Raw genomic sequence first — 22,709 nt, forward strand, 5'->3', positions numbered from 1 at the left:
ACACAGGAGCCTGGTGGGCTACAGTCCATGGGGTTGCAAAGAGTCGGACACAACTGAGCACGCATGCCCTGTATAAATTTAAAATGTATGATAAAGTGACTTATGAATACATACATTGTGAGATGATTACCATGCTAAGTTTATTAACATGCATCATTTCCTATAGATACAAATTAAAAAAAAAAAAAAGTTTTTTCCTTGAGAGAACTCTTAGGATCTACTCTCTTAACAACTTTCAAATTTTGCAGCTGAATCCCACAGGCAGTGTCCTAGTTTCTGCATCTGTTTAGTGAGGGCAAGAGCAAAATGAGTCAAAGCGCAAGGACCTACTTTCTCCAGGTGCTAAGATGACCTGATGGCTCATCACTGCACTCCCTCAACTGGGGTCCGAATCCTCGGCTGGCTGCCTCTCCTGGTGAGAGTTCTATAGGACTTCACCCTCTGGGAACTCCTCAAGGCCCATAGCCACGTCTCAGTGACAATGTTCTCCATTTTACAAACGAGGCCCAGAGACGCACAGATGTTCCCAAAGTCACACAGCAAGTATTTAGTGGAGCTCCAATGACAACTTTGGAGCATTTAAGGAGGGAGGACTTTGGGGCGGTCCTGGCTGGGGTCTGTGTGTGTTCCTCAAAGAGAAGGCCCCCTAGGAAGGCACAGGGGCTCTATGACCTGCTAGCCTTGCCTCTGGCCCTCAGCCCCACCCTTATGTGGGCAAGGCCAGGCTTGAGGGCGGTGGCCCCAGACAGAACTGTGTGTGTCATCTGGACATATCTGGAGCTCCCTGGATGAGACCTTGCAGTGGCTGGTTTGGTAAAGCTCCCAGGGGCAGCTGGTCTTCCTCCCTCCCACAGCCACCCCAGCGCAGCACCCCACCCCCACCCAGTGTGACCCCAGAGCTGGAGCCCTGGCCCCTCAACCCCACCTTCCGCCTTTGGAAGCCACACCTTGTTGCTCATCCCACACCAGCCCCAGCCCTGCCCTGGCTGCCTGGAAATTGACCTTTGCCCTGAGGGGGAGGTGACAGAAGAGGAACTTTCCCTAGAGAGCAAACACCAGATGGGGTCCTCGGGTTGCGTCTCGGAGGCCAGAACCCTCAGTCTTCTGTGCCATAGTCCCCACCTCTGCACCCACTTGCACCCTGCAGTACAAGACCTGGGCTGGTGGGCATGTCGGGCCGATAAAGGGCCAAGTCCGAGGAAGTGGGGGAGTCCTGGGCATCCTGACCCTGGAAGGAGCTATCTCTGCATTAGAGCGACTACAACCCTGGATCTTAAAAGTGGTAATAACAACAGGCTAGCCCTGTTGTCCAGGCATGCCTGGTACCAGGCTAGACACCAGATACTAACTCTGTCCTTCCCTTTTACAGAGGAGGAAACTGAGGCCCAGAGGATTGAGTGCTCTCACCTAGGTGGTCACTGGACAGGCTGGAATGCAAACCAGGGGCCACAACTCTGTGCCTGAGATGTAGGAGTGGGATGAGCCACACCCAACTCTCAGTGAGATCCTGGAGTGGGACGTCTCTATCACTAATGCGTCTCTACATCAACCCCCTTTGTGGGCTGATGGTATTTTCTAAAGATGGTCACCATAATATCTCCCCTCCCACATGGTCTTCCTAAAGATAAAGATAATTCCTAAAACCTCCTCTCATCTAAAGGTGGGGCCTATGGAACGAGCCAGTGACTGTAGTCAAAGAGACGTTATACGAATTCCAAAGCCGAGTCCTAGAAAAGATAATAAGGCATAAGGCTTCCACCTGGTTCCCTTGGATACTCGCACTTGGAACCCAGCCGCCACGCTATGAGGAAGCCCAGGCCACATGGAAGGATCACAGGTAGGTGTTCCAGCCGCAGTCCCAGCTGACAGCCAGCATTGATTGCCAGATAAATGTGTAAGAAAACTTCTAGATAACTCCAGGCCCGGCCACGGCCTGACTGCAAATCTGTGAGAAATCCTGAGTAAGAACTGCCATAGTTGAGCCAGCAGGCCCCCAGAGCCCTGAGAGATGACAATGCTTGGGGTGATTTAAGAGGTAGTGTAGATTACTGGACACGCTCCATCCTCACCCTGCTTACACACACCTGAGGCCAGCCAGGGCCTCCGACACAGGTGGTGCTGCTTCAAGTCAGTCTAATCCACGGGCCATAGGTGCCTGTGGACACACACACCCTCCTATCAGCCCTTTTTAGAGAAATGGAGGCTTCCCAACTGTGCACAGAGAAGTCTCTATCAGGGCAAGAAAAGACTTCAACATTTTGTAGTAACAGCCCTGTATTGTGTGTGGATCAAAGACAGACCATAGAATCCACCGTGATGGACAGTTGGCCTTAAACAACTGACCTCTATGCTCTCCTAATTCCTGACATTAAAAAAAAAAAAGCTTTATTGAGATATAATTCACATGCTATAACATTCACCTCTTTAAAGTATACAAGTCAATGGTTTTGAATATATCTACAGATGTGTAACCATCACTATAATTTTATAATTTTTAACTAATTAGCCTGAGCCAGGTCTTAGTTGCAGCACTCAGGATCTTTGATTTTCTTTGTGGCATGTGGGGTCCTTAGTTGAAGCACAGGAATTCTTACTTGTGGGATCTAGTTCCCTGACCAGGGATGGAACCCGGGGCCCCCTGCACGCGAGTGCAGAGGCTTAGCCACTGGACCACCAGGGAAGTTCCCTTTGTACTTTTCATACAGTAGTATGATTGCCTGGGCCACGGTCTTGCCTCTGAGAGGTGAGCACCCTAAGGGAAGGGCTCTCAGCTTGGATTCACCACCATCCATCCCAGCGCCTGGCTCTTCTGCTCTGGAGCGAGGAGAGGAGAGGGACGCTAGGGGTCAGATCAATCAGGAAAGGCTTCCTGGAGGAAGAGGGGCTGCAGCTGGCTCTAAGAATGACTCTGGATTGGTTTGCCCCACAGCTGGGCTGAGGGCTTTGAGGACTTTTAGGTGGAAGACAGAGGAGAGAGTTTGTAGGAAAGAAGGATGGATGGGGGAGCAAGCAGGCAGAGAACAAAGCTCAGAGCCCTGGGGCTATTTAACAGCCGCCCTCTAAGGCTGCAAAGTGCCAGTGACTCAGAAGTGGAGGGAGGCTCGCTGGCTGCAACGTGAGTCTCCCAGTTAACCCTCGCCTGCCTGGAATGGAAAACTCACAACCCAAGTGCTCCGGGTTAACTCCAGTCCCTGAGCCCCGGCGCCAAGGGCTTTGGACGTGGACTTGAGGTCCGGAGACCTGTCCTCCACAGTTTGGTTAAATGAGGCTCCTGTCTGGAGCACTGGACTAGGGAGAGGGGCGGGGGAGCAGGCACGGAAATACTGTCGAGTGACCTGTAGCTCGAAATCGGAGCCTCTTACAGGGAAAGAGGGCCGCCGCCGAAGGATGGACTGGGCGCCAGGCTCTCAGGGGCCCGCCTAGTCGCCCTCCCGCAGCCTAGTCCCAGGCACGGTTCGAACTGTCTTTATCCCATTGTCTCTGTCAGAGAAATACGTCTGTGTGGTATGTGTCATCTTCCCAGTTCCTGGCGGCGACAAGAAAACGCCGAGCTCTTTTACTAAGAAAAAAAGGAGGAGTGGAGAGAAAACGCGGCGATCCCAGTGCTGTCAGTACAGTCCAGAACCAAACCCCGTGGTGCATCCCCCGAGGGCGCAGCGTTGAGTCCAACAGCCCTTGGGGTCGAGGCAGCAGGCGGCGCCCTACGGCCCCCCAGGCCCGGGCAGAGCCCACCCTTGGACCCTGGCGCACAGTGCAGGCAACTCGGAGGTGCCCGCAGCTCGGACTAGGCCGGCCTGGGGCGAGTGCGAGCCACCTTGCGTTCCGATCCGCGGAGTCCTAGCGGGCAACGTTAGGACCCTCGGATCCCCGCCTCGAACCCACGGGGCCCCGAGGCGCTGGGAGCCCGGAGCACCAGGGCGCGCCAGCCGCAGGGTCCGAACCACCGGCGGCGGGCGGGACAGCGCCCCCGCTCCGCCCGTGGGAGCGCTCGCCCCTCCAGGAAGCGCCCGCCTCGCCTCCCATTTCCCGCCCCACGCCCGCCCCCCTCCCCGGCCGAGGGAGGAGCCCGAGCGGCAGCCAACGCCGCCGCCGCCCGCCCGCCCGGCCCGGGAGGAGGACCGGACCGCTAGCGGCTGGGAGCGCACGCGAGCTGGCCATGGCCGCAGGGGCAGCGCCCTGAGCCCGTCCCGCGCCCGCGGGCCCGGCCGAGCAGGGGAGCGCCCTGGGATGCCCCAGTGGCCCGGAGCGCAGGGAGCGGCAGCCGCGCGGTGACGGGGAGCGGCGCCCGCCGGACCCGCGGTGAGCGGGGGCCCTGGCGGGCAAAGGGGCGGGCTGGGGCCCGTGGCGCGAGGGCTCAAGTTCGGCCTGGGGACGTGGCTTCTGGAGCCAGTGGCTAGCTGGAAGGAAGCTGGGTTCGGCTTCGAGGGGCTGCGGAGCCCCAAGCCCCTGCCACGGGCTCGCATCCAGACTCCAGCGTTTCGGTGACTCAGCTCCGACCCGGCCACGCGGGGGCGCCCTGGCGTCTTCCCGGACCGCGGGGGAGCCGAGGGCAGGGTGCCTGGAGAACAGAGGTGCCCTCCGGGGTCCGAGCCCAGCCGCGTTCGGACCCTCCTACCTCGCCCGAGGACCCTTGGGGGGAGGGAAGGCGTCGGGAAGGTGGAGTCCCGCCACCGTCGCAGCTGCGGAAGTCTTGGAGTCAGGCTGGCTCGCGGGGCTCCTCGCCAACTTTTGCCCTGCTCCCACCCGGGCCCACCACCCCCGCCTCCGCCCGCAGCCTCTGGGACCTGCTAGAGAATCAGCTCCCTGCCGGGGAAGGGAGAGTAAAGAGAGGGAGTGGAACTGGGCAGCTTCCCAGAAGTCGGAGTGTGTTTGCAAACTAGTTTTTTTTTGCAAAAGCTGTCTGGCACCTGTGTGTTTGGAAGGGGGGGGCGGGGCGGGGAGGGCGGAAGTGTGGGTAAAGAGCAAGACCCTTTCTTCCTTCCAGGTCCCCGTCTTCCCGCAGCGCTGTTTCTTTGGAAAGATAGAGGGCTCTGATTTTCCTCTTCCTATTCCATCCCCCAGCCTCGCTGGGCACGCCTCTTTGGGGAAGGGGCTCCTTCAGAGAGGGCTGTGATTTGCCCAGGGTCACAGGTGGAACTCAGGGCTCTGGTAGCCAGGTGGATGTGGTGCTTGCTGTTTGGGACTCCCCCTGGCCCTGTTACGTGTTGGGGGAAGTGACGAGGGGGCGGAGGATCTGGGAGAATTGTCCCACTGACCCTTAGTTTTTGCTCCCCTAGGAGTGTCAGTTGTCACAGAGGGATGGGGGAACTTTTTCAGTTTCTTGGGGGTACCCACAGCTTCAGTCATTGGGGAGAGAAGCCAGGTTGTAACCTTCAGGAGCTGCAGCCTGCCTCTGACCAGCCCTCATGGGGAGCTGGGGAGACCTGGGTCTGAACACCTAGCCAGCAGTGGGCCCCTGGCTGAAACCTTCCCTCTGAGTCTCCAGGTTGTCATCTGTAAAATGGGCGGATTGTCCACAGTCTATGAGTACAGAGGCAGGGTGTAAGCATAAAGAGTGGTTTTATTGCAGTACCTTGACGTCAAGCCCAGTGAGTGGGAATGCCCCAGGCACGTGACAGAGCTGGCCCGGGTGAGAGGGGTCACCCAGGCAGTTTTCTCTGTGGAAAGAACCGTGGGCTGTGGAAAGAGTACCGTAGGTACTCTTGGGTTCTGTCCCTCTGCCCCGTCCCTTTTTAGGTGCCTTGCCACTCCTAAGGCTTAAGGGCTTTTCCGGTGGTAAAATGAAGCAAAATATGACTCAATCCAGTTTACCGGGCTGCTGGGAGACTAGAACTGGGGGCAGGGGGCAGGTGTTCTGCAAAATTGGGTGCACTGGTGGACATGGGACCTTCCTCCCAGAGGCCATAAGATTTAAAAACTCAGGGATGTAAGAAGAGGGTCGGAGAGAGATCCTCAGTTTCTGTACCAGTAAAGTAGTGACAGCACTACTCTACACCTTCATAATCTTTTAAGGGTGATTGTATTGTTCTCGAAAGGAAGCCGTGAGGATTAAATTCCACAACAGAGGGCTCATGCGCCCGCGCGGTGGCTGGTCTGTGATAAGCGCTGGGTTAGCGTTAACCATGGTTATCATGGTTATGGGAATATTAGTAAGCCTGATGTGGGTTGCTGATTTGAGGATTCCTTCTGGGATTTTGTCAGGTCAGCTCAGCTCTTCTCTCTTCCTTCTTCTTCCTGGAGAGAGAAGCCTCAGAATCCAGATGGCAGACTTTTAGGCTATTCCAGGGGCAGGTCCTGAGCAGGAAGGGGCCAATAGGCTGAAGAGAGCACCATGTGGGTGGTACATCCAGTGGAGTGGTCCCATTTCCCCCACCTTGGGCCGGCCTCACAGGGCTCTAATGCGTGATGGAAAACAGAAGAGCATTCTCTAGGAATTCCCGCAGGAGCAGGGTCACCAGGCAAGGTCTGAGAAGCTCTCAGCCGAGGCCAGGGTCCCATCTGCCTGATGCTGTCCCCTCCTCAGATACTTGCAGGGGCTGCTGAGTCACCGGTGGTCACTTCAGGAATCCAGCCCCCTCCAGCTGGGAGAATATGGCCTCAGAAAAGAGGCAGGGTTCCCTCCCCTCCTGTCTGCTCCCCTCCCCCCACCACAGAACACAGGGTGGGCTCTTTGGGAGCTGGGAGGCCAGGTCACCCTAGGATCTGGGAAGGCAGCAGGTGGAGAAGATGAATCATGGCCCGCCCCCGTTCCCCAGAGGGAGGATGCGAGTCCCAAGGGGATTCAAGGCTTCCTGAAGTCCCACAGCATCTCCTGGCTCCCAGACCAGTGTCCCCTCCCTTCGCTGGGCCACCCGGCCTCTGCTCTGTGGTGTAGCCAAGGGGTGTGCAGGCCCACGGCCTGGAGCATTTCTCCACCAGTGGCGAGATGAAACGACTAGCGGCTGATCCCTCCCTCACTGTCGCATCACCTTGCTTAGTTTTTCTTGGGCTCTTGGCCACTCTCCCCTCACCTGGGGGGCGGGGGTGGTGTGTGTATGTCAGCTTGTTCTCGGCCCTCCTCCCCGGAGGGTCAGCTCCAGGGACGACAAGGGCATCTTACGTCCATCCCATTCAGGGCATTTTCCCTGCACTTACAGGTACTCGGTCGGTGTTGGAAAGATGGCTGAGTCTGCCCCTCCTTGTTGAATGGGTCTGTGATGTTGGGTCATGGAACGCAGAAAAGTCCAGAGCTCACCCTCTGGGGACTTTGGGAAGATCCTTGTCTCACTGTGCTGAGTGCTGGGGCACTATCTGAGGGCGGTGGCCCTGCCGATGGAGGAGGAGCAAGCGCTGGCCTGGGGGGTGTGTCTGGGAGAGGTGAGATTCATCCAGCACTGATCCACCCTGGGATCTGGGGGAGGAGGGCATGGCAGCTGCTGACCTGGGTGGGTCATTGTCTGCAGACTCAGGGATCTGGGGTGTTCTGGGGAGAGTCACCCATCCTCCAGGTGACCTGGGCCACGTTTTTTAATCTCTTTGGCCTCAGTTTCTTCATCTAGACATGCAGGAACTTTCCATCAGGAGCTGTTCCTTTGCTTTCTTCACGTGGTCCTTAAAAGCAGCTATGAAAGGGCTTGTAAACCAAAGAGGGCTTTGCCCAGGTAGTGTGGTTTCCACCGGTGGCTTTGGCTCCCTGCCATTCAGGAAGGCTTTTCTCATCATGCAGCCATCTATTCGTTCCTCAACAATATTTTGTAATAGCATATGTCAATATGCCAAGGGTTTATTTACTGTTTTAGGTATGATTTGTTTATTCACAGACTTTAAAAACTTTTTATTTTATATTATAGTTGATTTATCGTACTGTGTTAGTTTCAGGTGTACAGCAAAGTGATTCAGTTATACATATATCCAGCCTTTTTCAGATTCTTTTCCCATATAGGTTATTACAGAATATTGAGTAGAGTTGCTTGTGCTATACAATAGGTCCTTGTTGATTATCTGTTTTATATATGGTAGTGTGTATATGTTAATCCCAACCTCCTCATTTATCCACCCCCCCCCCCACCCCTGACTGTCACACCTTTCTCCTTTGGTAAGTTTGTTTGCAAAGTCTATTTCTATTTTGTAAATAAGTTCATTTGTATAACCCTTTAAAATATTTTACGTATAAGTGATACATAATACTTATGTTTCTCTGACTTACTTTACTTAGTGTGATCATCTCTGGGTCCATCCGTGTTGCTGTGAATGATAGTGATAGGATAGGATCGGGCGGTAGTTCTACTCTCAGTTTTTTTTAAGGAACTTCCATACTGTTCTCTGTAGTGGCCATACCAGTTTACATTCCCACCAACAGTGTAGGAGGATTCCCTTTTCTCCACATCCTCTCCAGCATTTGTTGTTTGTAAACTTTTTGATGATGGCCTGGCTGGTATGAGGTGATACCTCACTGTAGTTTTGATTTGCATTTCTCGGGATAATTAGCAATGTTTAGCATCTTTTCATGTACTTTTTAACCATGTATACATCTTTTTTTTTTTTTTGAGAAATGTCTGTTTAGATCTCCATTTTTTGATTGGGTTATTTGTTTTGATATTGAGCTGCATAATCTGTTTGTATATTTTAGAAATTAATCCCTTGTTGGTAGCATCATTTGCTCCCATTCTGTCTTTTTGTTTTGTTTATGGTTTCCTTTGCTATGCATAAGTTTTTAATTAGGTCCCATTTGTTTTTGTTTTTATTTTCATTACTCTAGGGGATGAATAAAAAAAAATATTACTGTGGTATGTCAAAAAGCACTCTGCCTATGTTTTCCTCTAAGAGTTTTATAGTATCAGTCTTACATTTAGGTCTTTAATTGATTTTTATTTTATTTTTATATATGATGTAAAAGAATTATTTTACATGTAGCTGTCCAGTTTTCCTGGCCCCACTTATGGAAAAGCCTGTCTTTTCTCCGTTATAGTCTTGCCTCCTTTTGTCATGGATTAGTTGGCCATAGCTGCATGGGTTTATTATTGGGCTTTCTGTCCTATTCCATTGATCTCTAAGTCTGTCTCTGTGCCATACTGTTTTGATTACTGCAGCTTTACAGTATATTCTGAAGCCAGGGAGCCTAATTCCTCCAGCTCAGTTTTTCTTTCTCAAGATTGCTTTCAATTATCAGAGTCTTGTGTTTCCACACAAATTTTAAGATTTTTTTTCTTCTAGGTCTGCAAAAAATGCCATTGGTAATTTGATAGGGATTGCATTGAATCTCTATATTACCTTGGGTGCTATAGTCATTTCGACAGTATTGATTCTTCCAGTCCAAGAACACAGTATATCTTTCCATCTATTTGTGTTATCTTCAGTTTCTTTCATCAGTATTTTATAGTTTTCAGAGTCCAGGTCTTTTGCTTCCTTAGGTTTATTCTTAGGTGTTTTCTTCTTTTTGATGCAGTGGTAAATAAGATTGCTTCCTTAATTTCTCTTTCTGATCTTTTGCTTTTGGTGTATAGAAATGCAACAGATTTGTATTATTTTTTTATCGTGCGACTTTACTAAATTCACTGATGGGCTCTACTAGTTTTCTGGTAGCATCTTTAGGTATTTTGCAGTCAGACATGACTTAGCAACTGAAAAACAGCGACAAATGTATAGTATCATGTCACGTGCAAACAGTGACAGTTTTACTTTGCTCCTAATTTGGATTCCTTTTTTTATTTCTCTGATTGCCATGGCTAGGACTTCCGAAACTATGTTGAATAAAAGTGGTGGAAGTGGACATCCTTGTCTTATTCTTGATCTTTCAAGGTTTTACTTTTGAGTATGATGTTAACTGTGGCTTTGTCATATATGGCCTCTATTAAGCTGAGGTATAGTCCCTCTTTGTTCAGTTTCTGGAGAGTTTTTATCATAAATGAATGTTGGAATTTATCAAAAGTGTTTTCTGCATTTTTGAGGTGGTCATATAGTTTTTATTCTTCAGTTTGTTAATGTGGTGTATCGCACTGATTGATTTGCAGATATTGAAAAATCCCTGCATCCTTGGGGGAAATCCCACTTGGTGATGGTGTGTGATCCTTTTAATGTATTGTTGGATTCAGTTTGCTAGTATTTGTTGAAGATTTTTGCATCTTTGTTTCTCAGTGATACTGGTCTATAATAGTGTGTGTGTGAGAGAGAGATATCTTTGGCTGGTTTTAGTATCATGGTGATTGTGGCTTTATAGATGGATTTAGTAATGTTCCTTCCTCTGCAATTTAACTATATACACACACACACATACACATATGTGTGTGTGTGTATGTATGTGTGTGTATGTATATATTTATTTGTCTGTGCCAGGTCTGTGATCTTTGCTGTGTGATGAAGGATCTTCAGATATTTAGTTGAATCATGTAAACTCTCAGTTGCAGCATGTGTTAATAGGATCTAGTTCCCTGACCAGGGATTGAACATAGCCACTTGCATTAGGAACATGGAGTCTTAGCCACTGGACCACCAGGAAAGTCCCTCCTCTGTGATTTTTTGAAATCGTTTCAGAAGGATGGGTGTTAACTCTTCTCTAAATGTTTCATGAAACTCACCTGTGAAACCATCTGGTCCTGCACTTTTGTTTGTTGGGAGTTTTGTTTCAATTTCAATGCTTGTGATGGGCCTTTCATATTTTCTATTTCTTCCTGTTCAGTTTTGGGAGACTGTACCCTTCTAAGAAGCCATCTGTTTCTTCTAGGTTGTCTATATTATTGGCATATAGTTACTCATATAGTAGTCTCTTATGACCCTTTGTATTTCCATGATGTCCATTGCCACTTCTCCTTTTTCATTTCTGATTTTACTGATTTTATTGAGCACTCTTGCTTTTTTTTTTCTTGATGAGTCTGGCTAAAGGATTATCAATTTTCTCTTTTCAAAGAGAAACTAAAAGAAACTTTTAGTTTCATTGGTCTTTTCATTGGTTTTGTTTATCTCTATTTCATTTATCTGTGCTCTGATCTTTATGATATCGTTCCTTCTGCTAAACTTTGGGTTTTGTTTGTTCTTCTTTTTCTAGCTGCTTTGGGTGTAAGTTTAGTTGTTTATTTGGCAGTGTTCTTGTTTCCTGAGGTGAGATTGTGTTGCTGTAAGCTTCCCTCTTACAGCTGCTTTGGCTGTGTCCCGTATGTTTTGGATCATCGTGTTTTGTTTTCATTGTATCTAGGTATTTTTTTTCTTCTTCTGTGATTTCCTCAGTGACCCATTGGTCATTTAGTACCGTATTGGTTAGCTTCCACATGTTTATGTTCGTTACAGTTTTTTTCTTATGGTTCATTTCTAATCTCATAGTGTTATGGTTGGAAGATGCTTGATATGATTTCAATTTTCTTAAATTTATCAAAGCTTGCTTTATGGCCCAGCATATGATCTATCCTGGAGAATGGTCTGTGTGCACTTGAGAAGAATGTGTGTTCTGCTACTTTTGGATGGAATACTCTATAAATATGAATTAAGTTCATCTGGTCTAATATGTCATTTAAAGTCTGTGTGTGTGTATCAGTTTTCTGTCTGGATGAGCTGTTCATTGATGCAAGTGCATGTGAAAGTCCCCCACAGTTACTGTTGATTTCTCCTTTTATGGCTATTAGTATTTGCCTTATAAGTTAAAATACTCCTGTGCTGGGTGTATATACATTTACAGTTGTTGCATCTTCTTGGATTGATCCCTTGATCATTATGTAGTATTTTTGTTTGTTTCTTATAACAATATTTTAAAATCAATTTTGTCTGACACGAGTATTACTGTTACTATTCCAGCTTTGATTTCTGCTTGCATGGAATACCTTTTCTATCCCCTCACTTTCAGTCTGTTTGTGTACCTAGATCTGAAGTAGGTCTCTTGTAGCCAGCATATGTATGGGTCTTTTTTTATATCCATTCAGCCAGTCTGTGTCTTTTGGTTGGAGCATCTAATCCATTTGCATTTAAGGTAATTACCAATACGTACGTTCTTGTTGCCATTTTGGTAATTGCTTTGGGGTTGTTTTCGTAGGTCTGTTTTCTTCCCTTCCTCTTTTGTTCTTTTGTGATTTGATGACTATCTTTAGTGTTGTGTTTGGATTCCTTTTCCATTTTCCTGTGTACATCTATTGTAGATTTTTGGTTTACAGTTCCCATGAGGCTTTGATATAGCGGTTTGATATATAAACAAGATTGTATTAAGTTGCTGGTCTCTTAACTTCAATGTGTTTCCAAATATCCTGCACTTGTACTTTCCTCACAGTTGCTGGTTTTGATATCATATTTGCATATGGATGATTGCCTGCCTTCACTGTATGTTTGCCTTTACCAGTGAGCTTTCCTGTTTGTGATTTTCTTGCTTCTAGTTGTGGGCTTTTCTTTTCGCCCTAGAGAAGTTCCTTTAGCATTTGTTGCAAAGCTGGTCTGATGGTGCTGAATTCTCTTAGCTTTTGTTTGTCTATAAAGCTTTTGATTTCTCTATTGAATCTGGATAAAAGCCTTGCTGGGTAGAGTATTCTTGGTTGTAGCTTTTTCCCTTTCATTACTTTAAATATATCATGTCATTCCCTTCTGGCCAGCAGAGTTTCTGCTGAAAAGTCAGCTGATAACCTGTGGGCATTCTCTTTTGTTATTTGTTGCTTTTTCCTATTTGATTGTAATATTTGCTCTTTGTCTTTAATTTTTGTCAGTCTGATTAATATGTGTCTCAGTGTGTTGCTCCGTGGGTATATCTGTGTGGGACTCTCTGTGCTTCCTGGACTTGGTGACTGTCTCCTTTCCCATGTTAAAGAAGTTTTCAGCTATTATCTCTTCAAATGTTTTGTCAGACCCCTTCTCTCTCTCTCCTTCTAAGACCCTTATCATGTGAATATCGATGCATTTCATGTTGTCCCAGAGTCCTCCTTTTTTTTTCATTGTTTTTTCTTTATTCTTTTCCATGGCAGTGATTTCCACCATTCTGTCTTTGAGCTCACTCATTTATTCTTCTGCCTCATCTATTCTGCTATTGAGTCCTTCCACTGTATTTTTTCTTTTGGTTATGTTATTATTTATCTCTGACTGTTTGAATTTTCTTTGTTAAACATTTCTTTTATCCTCTTGATCTGTGCACTCCATTCTTTTCTCAAGATCTTGGATTATCTTTATTATCACTACTCTGAATTCTTTTTCAGGTCAGTTGCCTGTCTCCACTTTACTTAGTTGCTCTTCTGGGGTTCCGTTTTGTCCCTTCATCTGAAACATATTCCTCTGCTGTTTCATTTTATCTAACTTGCTGTGTCTGCAGTCTCACAGGCTGCAGGTCATGGTTCCTCTTGCTTCTGAGGAGAGATGAGATGAGATTCCCCATCTCGTTGTGGCTTCTTCTTTGTCTTTGGAAGTAGAAGATCTTTTCTTAGTAGATTCCACTTCTTTTTTGTCAATGGTTGTTCAGCAGTTAGTTGTGATTTTGATGTTTTCATGAGAGCAGGTGAGCTCAGATCCTTCTATTTGCCATCTTGTCTGGGCAGACCTCTCAGCAAATATTTTCTGAACCAGCTCCTCTGTGCCAGGGACTGTGTCAAAGCTGAGGCACAACTACAGAGCTCCAAATAGAGTTGAGGGGACAGAGTAAGGCAAGCAAATGACAAAGAGATAGGAAAACTCTAGGTGGTCAAAAATGCCATAGAAAAAATAAAGCCAGGTGAGTAATTGAGCTGTGATGGGGTAGGGGGAGACATGGGTCAAGGAGACTTCGGAGAAGGAGGTGGTGACCTTCAAGCTGAGATGTTAATGGACGGCATGACATTCATGGCTGGTTCTCAGCCTGCCTGGTTCCCAGCAGGTGCTCCGTGGGTGTTTTTGAATGAATGAAGGCGGGAGGGGTGCCCTGGCAGAGAGAGCAGCACCTGCAGAGGCCCTGAAGTGGGAACTTGTCCAGGGTATTCCAAGAGCCTGTTCCCTCCAGCACTCCCATCTCTGTCTCCTTCGGTGGCTCTCGTGTCCCCTCAGGAGCTTGGGGCATCTGGCCTGCCCGCTGAACCCTGACTGTCCCCTTCCCCATGACATGGGAGACCACATGCTTGGCTCCCACCAGATGGTGCTGTCCAACTGCTCCCTCCTTCGGGGTCCCAACAATCTTTCCAAGTCAAAGTCCCATCCCCATGGGCTCCCCGAGGGATGTGCTGGGCTGGGCAAGAGCACAGCGGGCCCTGCCTCACTTCACACTCTGCTTTGCCCCTGCCTAGCTGAGTGACCTTGGGTGGAGTATTAGTTTCCCAGGACCCCTGTAATGAAGCACTTCAAACTGGGTGGCTTCAAACAACAGAAATGTATTCGCTCACAGTTCTGGAGGCTGGAAGTCCAAATTCAAGGTGTTGGCGGGGCTGTGCTCCCTCTGTGGGTTCTAGGGGAGGGTGCCTCCTTGCCTCTTCCAGCTCCTGGTAGCTGCAGGCATCCCTTGCTTTGCGGCAGTGTCACTCCAGTCTCTGCCCCCTTCCCATGACTGCCTTCCCTCTGTGTCTCACACGTTATCCTCCCCTACAGACATCAGTCATGTGGGAATCAGGGCCCATCATGCTCCAGGATGTCCTCATCTTAACTCCACATCTGCAACTTCCCTGTTTCCAAATAAGGTCGAATTCTAAGGTGCCAGGGGTGAAGGTTTAACCTCTTCCAAGGGACACGGTTCAACCTCTGATAGGTGGGTTATATGACCTCTCTGTGCCTCTCAGCTGTCTGATCTGTGAAATGGAATGGTAGTAATAGGGCTCATCTGCCAGGCTTGCAGGGCAGCCTAAATGGAATGGTGGAAACCTCAGGACAGGGCCAGGCACTCAGTCAATGCTATTATTTCCATCTCCTTCGTGAAGACTTCCTGAGAGCTGGGACCAGGAGCTGGGGAGCAGATGGCCATGTCCGTGCCCAGAAGGACTTGCTGAGGCAGACTGGGAGATGGGTGACCTGGGATACAGAGGCTTGGAGAGGCCCCTCCACACTGTCTGGATGGGAAGGGGCAGCTGGGCGCCTCTTCAGTGTGGTAGGATGAAAGCCCTTAACAAAAAGTGGGGAGTCCCATCTGCAGAGAGCTAGGGTGCCCAGCCACGGTAGGAGCCCACAAGGCCATTCAGATGTTTGAGTGAGCCCAGACGACCTTTTAGACCCAATCAGCCTGGAGATTCTGGGCGGGAGCTTGGGCTAGAAGCCTGGTGCAGCCCAGCAAAGACAGAGGCGTGTATGTAGACTCCCCAAAGCTGGGAGGAGTCTGCAAACTGACAGGCAGGGAAACTGAGGCAGAGAGTGAAAGCGACTTGTGGGGAGTTCACATCTAGAGGTGGGAGCCCTTGTCTCCTAGTCTCCCCATGGAGGGCCCCTGGGTGGGTGTGGGCACCAGAGGTTAGAGCCCCAGTCCCTGAGGCTGCCCCACTTGCAGCTCCTGGTAGCTAGAGGCAGCTGCCCTTCGAATGAAGTTAGGTTGGAATGACTTTGGCTGGTGGTCATTGTCACCATGCCCTCCACCCTCCATTAGCTTGTTCCCCACTCTGAGTCTGGCCAGAGCCCCCCCTCCCAGGTCCCTGATGTACTTTCTGCATCCCAGAGTCCAACTACGCCCATCCCCTAGAGTGCTTGCTTGTAGGCCAGAGGCGAGGGTATGGCCAGCCCCACTTTGTAGATAAAGGAGCTGAGACATGGGGTGGGGGCAAAAAATGGGCAGAACCTGGTGCCTGATTCCTTGGGTGTCAGGGTAGAGGCTGCCGCTCAGCCTTCTGGGCCAACCCCTAGGGTGGTAGGCTGGGAGACCCCGGGACCGAGCCCTTCCAAACAAGGCTCAGTGGAACCAGGGTCCCTGGGATCCTAGAGGAGGCCCCCTCCCCCAAGTCTAGAGCTTATGGATTTGGTGGGGGCTGCAGGGAGTAATCTCTCTCTGGGTGTGGTCTGGCCAAAGCTGGGGGCCTCAGCGGACAGAAGGGGGCATCAGGGCTGACCCCCGCAGCAGCCTCCTCCCCACACTGTCTGTATCTATATTTATCCCTACAATAGTCTGACTGCCTGTCGGGAGCACAGCATTTTCAGGGCACAGCAGCCTTAGTTAAAGTGGAGAAGTGATTTGTGTCAAAATGCTGGCCCCCTCCACCTTGACAAGAGCACTGGGCTGTTCTCTGGGGGCTGCATGCCTGCTGGCGGGGGCCAGTGCAGCAGTGGGTGGGCAGGGAGGGCCCCAGGGGGCATGAGCAGCTGGGGGCTGGACCCCCACACACATATACTTCAGAGAACCAGGGCTGTGGGACATGGGGATGGTGGGGCTGTGGCTGGAAGGTGGGACCAGATAAACTCTAAAGCCTTTCAAGCTCAGAGATTCAGTGAAGTCCTAATTTCTGGAATCCCAGGGTTCTGGATTCTTTGCATCCTAGTCGTGGGCCTCTGCAATTCCAAGATGCCATGGGTCGTCTCCCCTTCACCCTAACTCTTCTGTACTTTCACCAAGGGTTTGTCGAGCTCGCATTCTATGCTTCTCTGCGCTCGGAACAACAGAGAAGAAAATAGACCTGGATTTCCTAAGTCAGTGGTTGCAATATGGTGACAATTTAAGTGCATCCCTGTCTGGGGCCAGGGGCTCAGGGGGCGATTTGTAGAGCAGTCCCTAAGTTGTGTTTTTTTTTAAAACATTTTGTTGAAGTATAATACACAATATAGAGCAGACTTCCCAGATGTACAACTCAATGACTGTTCACAAACCGAAAACATCTGTGTTAGCACTCCCTGGACTGAGACACAAACATGACCGTCCCGAAGCCCCCCGGTAGCCCCTCCCAGTCACTCACACCCTCCCCCACTATCTTGCAACCCCTACTCCCAACAACATAGATTTGTTTTGTCTGTGTTTAACTTCACTGATGTAATGGACATGAACTTGGGCAAATTCCCAGAGATGGTGGGGGGTAGGGGGGCCTGGCATGCTGCAGTCCGTGGGGTCGTGAAGAGTTGGACAGGACTGGGCGACGGAACGACAGCAACAGAATGAGATGGTACAGGATGACATGCTCCTCTGTGTCTGGCTTCCTCCACTCAGCGTGTTGGTGTCCCTGTGCTTCCTTGGGCTCAGGGCAGTTCAGTCCACTGTGTGTACATTCACTGTTTATTTATCCCCTTTCCTGATGATAGGCACATAGGGGACCCCTGGCCTGGGGCTATCTCTGGAAGCTCTCAGGTGTGTCTTTTGGGGAACATACTGCATGTTTCTGCTGGGCATTGCTGGGATTGTCATAACGGATACATTTATTTAGCTCTGTAAACGCTGCCAGACGTTTCTCTGAAGTAGTTGTCCCAGTCCTCACTCCCGTTGGTAGCACATGAGAGTTCTAGTTGCTCCACATCCTTGCCGACACTTGGTATTGCCAGCTTTTAAAACATATTTTTTTATTTACTCCTTTTGGCCACACCGCATGGCATGCGGGATCTTAGTTCCCCGACCAGGGATCAAACCCACACTCCCTGCAGTGGAAGCACGGAGAGTTAACCACTGGACCAACTTTTAAGATTTTATCCTGGGGGTGGGAGCATAGCAACATTGATTTTGTTTGGTTTTGCTCAGCTGAGTTTGAAGAAGGAGAGAGCTAACTCAAGAAGAGGGAAGGGCATTCCAGGCAGATGGAACAACATGTGCAAAATTACGGAGGTGTGAAAAAGTATTGTTGGGACCCTGTGAACAGCATAGCTAGAACCAGAAATATGTTGAGGCAGTGTGAGGGGGGGGGGCTGTCAAGGTGAAGACTCAGAAAGGGCTATGACTTGTCCAGAGTCATATTAGCAGAGGCTCTGGAATGCACATCCTTCCAAGCCTCAGTTTGCTCATCTGGAGAGTGGGAGTGGTGAGAGCTCCTTGCTCAAGGATGTTGTGAAGCTATAGAAGTTAAAGTCTGTAGCACACTGAGCCCAGCGCCTCAGGCAGGTGTTATTATTACTCTTGTTTTACCTCCTGTCTCTGCCCAGCCACACCACCACCTGTCTTCCCTGCCAGCTGACAGGATAGGAGTGGGCTCTCCTAGCTCCCATGATTAGGAAGGGCTGGCTGAGAACTCCAGCCTCAGCACCTTGTTTTTCTGCCCCAGGCAGGTCTCCTAGGACCTGAAGGTTGCTCTGATGGTTAATCTTATGTGTCAACTTGGCTAGGCTATGGTGACCAGTTGTTCAGTTAAACACCTATCTGATGTTGCTTTTGTAGGTATTTTTCAGATGTGATTAGCATTTAAATCGGTAGACTTATGTTAATCCTCCATTACGTGGGTGGGCTACATTCAATCAATCAGAGGCCTTAAAAGAAAGGACTAAGGTTTCTCCCAGAAGAAGGAATTTGGCCCCAAGACTGCAACAGAGAAACCTTGCCTAGTTCCCAGATTTGGGACTCAAGAATACAAGATCAACTGTAACCCGAATTTCCAGCTTTGCATCTCACCCTGCAGATGTCAGACTTGTCAGCCCCCACAAATGCATGCGCTGATTCCTTAAAAGAAATCTCTCTTTATGCAGATATCCTCCTAGTGGTTCTGTTTTCTCAGGAGAACTCTAACACAGTTGCCATTTTTCTTCCTGGATCTTCTCCTCTGGGAAATGGGGTGAAGGAGGCAACTTAGATCTGGATGCATTCAAGGCACATTCCCACCCTGAAAGCTCAGTAAACACAGCCATCAGGGCCAGTGGGGACCAGGCATGTGGCTGGCCAACCAAGGGTTCCGGCTACCAGGATGTCACCACCTAAAACCAGAGGCTACAGACTCAGAGGTCTGTCGAGACACAGCAGGAACTCAGTGTGTGAAGCTGGCAGGGCTTTTATGGGGACCAAGTATGATGACTGCCTCATTATGCCAAGAGTAGGCTAAACCACAGCCATCCCTGGGTGTGGTCAGCCACTGGGAGCCATGGAGCAGGTTGGTGTTCAAAGTGTGGTCTCAGATGGGCCGCCTCAGTAGCACCCAGGAGCTTGTTGGAAATGCAGACTCTTAGCTCCCTCCCCAGACCTGTGGGCACTGGCAACTGCATTTTAACAAGATGCCCCACCTACCCACCCCTCTGGGATCTGTGTGTCCTGAACCCACTGCTAGTGTCACCAGGAACGTGAAAGTGTCAGTTGCTCAGTCATGTCTGACTCTTTGAGACCCCATGACCTGGAGCCTGCCAGGCTCCTCTGTCCATGGAATTCTCCAGGCAAGAATACTGGAGTGGGTTGCCATTCCCTTCTCCAGGGGATCTTCCCAACCCAGGGATCAAACCCAGGTCTCTTGCATTGCAGGCAGAATCTTTACCGTCTGAGCCACCAGGGAAGCCCTTCCACCAGGAGGGCTTGTTAAAACACAAATGCCACTCTGGGGACTCTGACTAAGCGGGTCTGTTTGGGGCCCAGGAACCTGCAGGAGGGAGGGAGGAGGCCCCACTGGGAACCATAGTTGGAGCGATGACCGTAGAGGCCACTCTGGGAACCTCTGCTGTCAATGACCAGACCCCAGTGAGCACGGTCTGCTGCCTGAATGAAGGCTCAGATGCCCTCAGGATCCTGGGGGCCATGGCCCAGGAGTGTAGACCTTGAAGTGTGTGGGGTCTGAGTCTATTATTCCCTCCCTGACCCTGCATTCACCATCCTGGTCTCCCTTGGCATCTCTGAGCTGTGTCTTCCAGCTGAGAAGGGGAGCCTAGGACCATATACTCAACCAGTTTTAACTGCTAGTCCCCTTTATATGCACTGTAAACCTCACACTTCTGTCCCCCTGACCCCAGCCATCTGGAATCACTGCTAATAGCAGGAGCTGCAGAGTGTCATTCTAAGTGCTTCACCTCACTTAATCCTCGATATCAATACCTGATGAAAGTGCTTTTATTGTTCCTTTTTTTTTTTACGGTTTCTGTATTTTATTTATTTAATTTTGGCTGCACTGGATCTTCATTGCTGGATGCAGACATTCTCTAGCTGTGGTGAGAAGGGGCTGCTTTTTATTGCAGTGCACGGGCTTCTCGTTGCAGTGCCTTCTCCTGTTGCAGGGCAGGAGCTCTAGGCACGAAGGCTCAATAGCTGTGGCCCATGGCACTTAGTTGCTCTGAGGCATGTGGAATCTTAACAGGGATGGAACCCCTGGCCCCTGCATTGGTAGGAAGATTCTTAACCTCTGGACCACCAGGGAAGTCCCTGTTCCTGCTTTTTATAGAGAGGAAACAAAGACCAGAGAGGTTAAGTAAATTGCCTGAGACCAAACAGCAGGTAAATGAAAGCCCCAAGGATTCAAACCCCGACAGTCTGAGTAGAGTCTGTGCTCTCAGCTTTGGCACAGTACTGTCCAGAGGACCTCCCTCCTATCCTTGTAACTTCCACGACAAGAGTCTGTAGAGCATCACTTCGTGCGGTTAGCACTGAAAAGAGGATTTCATTTTTTAGGTGTCAGGTTGAGCAGGCTTGTTCAGAGGGCACACAAGGCCCCCAGTTCTGACAGGCCACCTGCTGTTGCACTTGCCCCCTGCTCACCACCAGATGAGACTCTGCAGTGGAGGCTGCTGCCTCCCTGTGCAGCACCTCCCGTCTCCCTCTTCGCCATCTGGGTCTCTGTCTCCACCCCCCACCGCTGCCTCCCCTGCCCCCTGCCATCCCTCTCCCCGCGCCTGCCCCTTGAGCCTGCCCCTCTCAGTGTCTCCTGTCACTGTCCATCTCTGAATTGGGGTTTCTGCAGGCCACCTTGGCGTCTCTTCCCCACAGTGGGTAGGGTGCATAACCCAGCTGCTGGGTCCTGAGCCACTGGGGTCAGCAGTGAGGGAGAAGGATGGAGTTGGGTGGCCACAGCTCTTAGCCTCAGCACCATCCTTCCCTGGCACCACTGCCCCTTCTTGAGCCTCAGTTTGTACCTCTGTGAAGTGGGACTGTGAACCCCTCTAGTGCTGGCCTCTTGGAGCAGTGATGAGGGTCCCAGGATTCAGAAAGGGCTTTGCGGTCTCTTGAGTGATGTGTGCCGTGGGGCAGTGGTTGTGATTCCTCTGGGGCTGGTGGGGGAGGGGGCAGTCCCTCCCTCATTCATCTGGCACGAATTTATCCCACACCTGCCCACAGTGTAAGTGCTCTTCTAGGTGCTGGGAAAACCGTGGTGATCCTTCCCTTGTGGAATGTACACTCTAGAGGGACAGGCAGCACACAAGGCAGATGGACAGATAGTAAAATGCTTGTGTATCACATTGATCTGTGGGGAAAATGGTGTGGGGCTGAGAGTCCATTTGCTTGGGTGACCAGGGAAGGCCTCTGGGGGGGTGACATTAAGCTGACAACTAAGATCTGTCGTGTGAAGAAAGGCATCTCTGGCAGGGGGAAGAGCAAGTGCAAAGGCCCTGAGGCAGGAGCGAGGTTGGCACATTTGCAGAGCGGGAGGAGACCAGTGTGGCTGGGGCACAGGGAGCGAGGGCGAGCGTGGTGTGGGGGGAGGGTCGGGAGAGGATTTGGGTTGTGTGACCAGGAAGCGCAGGCCCTGGGAGATTTTCAGGGAGAGCTGTGATAGCATCTGATTTGCATGTTTTTTCCTCTTAATTAACGTATTTATTTTTGGCTGTCCTGGATCTTCGCTCCATCTCTAGCTGCAGAGAGTGGAGTTGCAGAGCTCAGGCTTCCCACTGTGGTGGCTTCCCTTGTTGCGGAGCACAAGCTCTAGGCAAGCGGGCTCTGGTAGCTGCAGCTCCCGGGCTCTAGGTTACAGGCTCAGTAGTTGTGGCGCACGGGCTTAGTTGCTCCGTGGTGTGTGGGATCTTCCTGGATTAGGGATCTAACCTAAATGTGTTTCTTGTATTGGCAGGCAGATTCTTTACCACTGAGCCACCAGGGAAGCCCCTGCCCCCAAAGTGCATGTTTCAAGACTCCCTCTGGCTCTGGTGTGGAAAAGAGAGCCTGGGGTTGCTCAGGGAGGCCTGGCGTTGGCCAGGGGAGTGGAAGCGGGAGATGGGGATGACGCTGGGCACATCTGGGAGGCAGGGCTGACCGCAGTAGTAGGACAGGGGGCGAAGGAAAGAGAGGCCAAGGATGGGTTCCTAGGTTTCTGGCTGAAACTGGAATGTTCTAGACGTGTGGCTCAGCACCAGGGTCCCTAAATTCTGTTTTTTCTGCTTTAAGAGTAAGATGCCTTAGAAGCCTGGGGCCAGTGGACCCTGTGGGAGCTTAAGCCTGAGTCTTATCCATTGTTGTAGCCCAAGGTGCTCAAGGGATGTTGACTGAATGCATGAAGGGGAATTCCCAAGCCCTGCCTGCTCTCGGCCCAGCTTTCTGTAAAAAGGAATACTATCCCTTCTGTATCCCTGCCTTTCGATTCCTTCCCTGGGGCCCTGGTCACCCCAGAAGGCTTATGTCCATCTGGGCCAGGAGTCAGGACCATCCGCAAGCGGGCCCTGGCTCCCCAGACCCCCTCTCCAGCCCGAAGCCTCCAATTACCTGCGGGGCGCGGGGCGCATGGGCGCTGCATCAGGGAGCTTTCTGCCCTGCCCAGATGCGCATGGCAGGCCCAGCCCTCCCTTAATGACACCTTGCCTGCCGGCCCTCTTGCTGGAGTAGGAGGGGAGGGGGCCCAGCCCAGCCTAGGCTGTGGTTTCTTTTTCCATTGCGTCAGGCCTCAGGGTCCGGCCCGCCTGCCCGCTGCCGGCTGGCACAGAGGGATCCACTCTGACCCCCCGCCTGCCCCCACTCCAGACACCATGTGTTCCCCGTTTCGGGCATCTAGAAGCTTCCAGCCAGAGGGTGAGTTGGGGATGGGGGACCT

The 22,709-nt window shown here is 50.5% G+C and overlaps 1 protein-coding gene across 2 annotated transcripts in view; it reads left to right on the forward strand.

The window, feature by feature from the left end:
* The first annotated feature begins 4,108 nt into the window (after nt 1-4,108).
* The window catches only part of CPNE2 (copine 2), a 52,641-nt gene continuing 34,040 nt past the window's right edge, over nt 4,109-22,709 (forward strand). For both annotated transcript variants that reach the window (XM_060397961.1, XM_027977866.2), the window contains exon 1: nt 4,109-4,299. The gene's annotated coding sequence lies outside the window, so the exon portion shown is untranslated. The remainder of the gene's footprint in view (nt 4,300-22,709) is intronic.

Source organism: Ovis aries, chromosome 14 (assembly GCF_016772045.2).
Source record: "Ovis aries strain OAR_USU_Benz2616 breed Rambouillet chromosome 14, ARS-UI_Ramb_v3.0, whole genome shotgun sequence".
NCBI lineage: Eukaryota > Metazoa > Chordata > Mammalia > Artiodactyla > Bovidae > Ovis > Ovis aries.